The sequence below is a fragment of the Schistocerca nitens genome, chromosome 8 (genome assembly GCF_023898315.1).
Source record: "Schistocerca nitens isolate TAMUIC-IGC-003100 chromosome 8, iqSchNite1.1, whole genome shotgun sequence".
Classification (NCBI taxonomy): Eukaryota; Metazoa; Arthropoda; class Insecta; order Orthoptera; family Acrididae; genus Schistocerca; species Schistocerca nitens.
The window spans coordinates 325,821,494-325,824,774 of NC_064621.1; positions in this window are offsets into that span (position 1 = coordinate 325,821,494).

The following is a 3,281-nucleotide window of genomic DNA, read 5'->3' on the forward strand; positions in this document are numbered from 1 at the left end:
CCAGAGACTGCAGACAGTAACATGGCGTCCTTTGGTATTCAATACCCTACTAACCTCATCCACTGACTCTGACGTGACTGCTTCCTGTCACAACACCAGAATCTCAAACCTGTAAACTAACCCCCCCTTAGTTTAGAGGGTGTTAACCTACTGCTGCCTCCACACTAACTCGAGCTGCCCCCAACTGCTACCCATGCCATACATGTATTAATCTATGACGCCAATCTTGCACATGTCTACTATGTGTAAAATCGATAACACAATAAGTTCAACAAGGAAGTAGCTCATTTCGAAATAGAGGGCTGAGTGCTGCTAATATACTTCATAGTTTTACTGTGTTGGTTGGCAAAAGGTAGTGAGGAGAGAGAGAGATGTCCATTGCAGCTTGCTATCGAACGTCAAGATGACTGCGACTTCTTTCTGATATTTGTGAAAGATACTGTTCTTTATTGATATTTAATGCATCTAAAATGAATGTAATACCCATGTGCATGAAAATTTATGTACAAGACTTTCACAGACAGTAATTCTGACTGCAAGGATCTCTCTCAAACTAAATCACTCTGTCCATCACACTGTAAGAAGTCGTTTGCATCTGTTGTCGCGGAACCATCACTGCTTTATTACTATTGCGATGCTTTTTCATTAGCTGGTCACTTGGAAGAAGAACATAGACCTGAAAATTTAACTGAAAGTTTCCAACTCGTAACACCTTATAACATAGATGTTTTGCAGCTTGCAGTTTGACTTGAAATAGTTCTCAACTTTACTAAGTAAAACATGAGAAGTTTTCAATGCATTTAAGATGTGTTATCGATTTTACACACAACAGATATGTACAAGAGATGTATGCTGGATTAATATATGTATGGAGGTGGCAGCGGCGGGGGCGGCTGGAGGCAGTGGAGTGTTGGTGTAGTTGCATGAGAACATCCTCCATGTTAGAGTGTTTCTCGAGTACAACAACAATGCCATGGTATTGGCTTTGTTAAAAGAATCGATGTTTTCTTTGGTTTCTAAGCTACTCGTTTTATGACCTTAAAGTTTGTCACCATAGTGTGCCACAGGGAAGCTTGCAGGGTGAAAGTATGTCAGACGCTACTAGTAGCCTCTGTAGGATAATAACCTCGAAAATAAATAAAGATACCACCTCACACACCAGCAGACCAATGCAGGTCGATGACGGCGGGATGCTGCATTCCCACAAATTTTGAACGCCCTTTGTGAATTCATACATCAAGGTGAGCTCTCTGGGGCAAGAAGTGGAAGGACCAGCAGTCGTCTGTCAGGCTCCTGCAGATCGTTATCGCCAATAACAAGTCGATAGAGGGTCACCCACAGTGTGAGTGGAAAAGTGGGGATTGTGATGGTGGCAGAAACTGTGCCTGGAGGGGGCGGGGGTATTGCACTGTGTGGTGGCAGCTGTATCAAAATCCAGAGGCAATATCAAAGGATGCCACCTTCCAGTCTGCAGTCGCTGGACTGTGAGATCGAAGGGAAGTAACCTACAGTTGCCAACTGACCAGGTTGCTAGTTCACGACGCCGTCTTGGCGACTGCACAGCGAACTACCTAGTATGCCAGTTGAGCAGCACCAGAAGCGGACACCCAACGCTTATGCTTGGTGGTTTATGCGTTGTGTTGAGGAAAGTGCATGTGTTATGATTGGTCATTGTAAAAGAGACATCCGATACGCAAGGAGAACATTAATTAAACCGACAAACTGCAGGGATGGGTTCCTGACTGTAAGAAAGATCCTATGAACATGAGTCTCGAAGCGGATAGTGTACATGAAATGACAAGAGATCGCCCCAAACACAGTACCGAGCTACATCGCATCCACCTTACATTAGATGTTCAAAGTGGCCTCCACGGGATATCAGTCAATAGGGAGGGTAGCGGTTGTTAAGCGTGATACACATAATTGTACCTTGACTTACATAGCGGTTGTTATGGGGGATGCACATAATCGTACCTTGGCTTACACTTTGTTGATGGACCACTTGCCTGGAGCCTGACAGTAGACAACCGCAATCTGGGCTTGTTCCCAACATGAGTACCAGACCATTCTGCTGCTTACAGTATCCTCCATCGCTCACACAGCCTGAAGGACACAAAAACACGCGGCAGGTGGTCAGAGGAACTGTCATTCGTCAGCGCCATCTAACATGACAACAATGCATTTCTAGACACATGTTCACAGGACCTTTTCTCCTCCATTTCTAGTCAGGAATCTGTATCTGTATCTGCAGATGTTCACCCTGTACCCCACATCACGTCCACGATTTGTTTGTGGTGGAAACTTAATTACTTGATTTGGAAACTGTATATTTGTGATTACCAAAAGTTGAAAATATTTTTATTACAGAGTAGGATTATCGTGAGGTGGTGGTGCTTTAAGCGATCTATTTGACTCCTCTAAATTGTTAAACTATTATTATGATAGTGTGGTGCAAATGGAACATTTACCGCCAAAAACAAGCTCATCCTTCTTGTTCGAAATTTTTATATGTGTAATTCGAAGCTTTTTTCGCGATACGCAGCTACGACCAGAATACTTACGAAACGTTTCCCGATGTGTAGTTCATGGTCTTTCTTTCACTGTCTTTTTAGCACTGTGTGATTAGGCAAGTTTTCTTTTACGTTTTTCCTGTTTTGATGTGTGACCTTTCCATCGATGTTGTTCTTGGAGTGGCCAGTCCATGCAAAGTATATGAACAGCTCAAGGGCAGGCAATGTCTCTATGAGTTGCGAAATGTATCCTCAGCCCTATCTCCTGCATCACTATAACATGCTGAAAGGTATTTACCCTATGGTCATCAATTTCACCTTCCATTCCTCAGGTAGGAGGCTATGGATGCAGTCCTCAGCTGTATTCTTAAAGCTAATACACATATTAAACTCCTGTCTGTCCAACAACAACATCTAGTTGGTTGAACGCATTTCTCACAAAAAATAAAGACATCAACTTCCTCTACCGTCTTTTCCTACCATTTCATAGATGGGGGAGGGGAGAGGACTTGTCTCCTTCAAACTGATTAAATAAATTAAATAAGGAACGTCAAAACTGAATTGTATAAATAAACCATATAGTATTATGTCCTTTGCAGTAAAATTGACATTGATTTGAGTTTCATGTCATTAGAGCCTTCCTCCCTAACGGTTTATTGCAATCTGCATATTGTATCCCACCAACAAACAAGTGGGGGAAGAGAGGGGAAGTGGGAAAGTGGAGGGTAGAAGTGCTAGAGGTGTGTGGAGGACTGGTTGGGATTTTCAAGA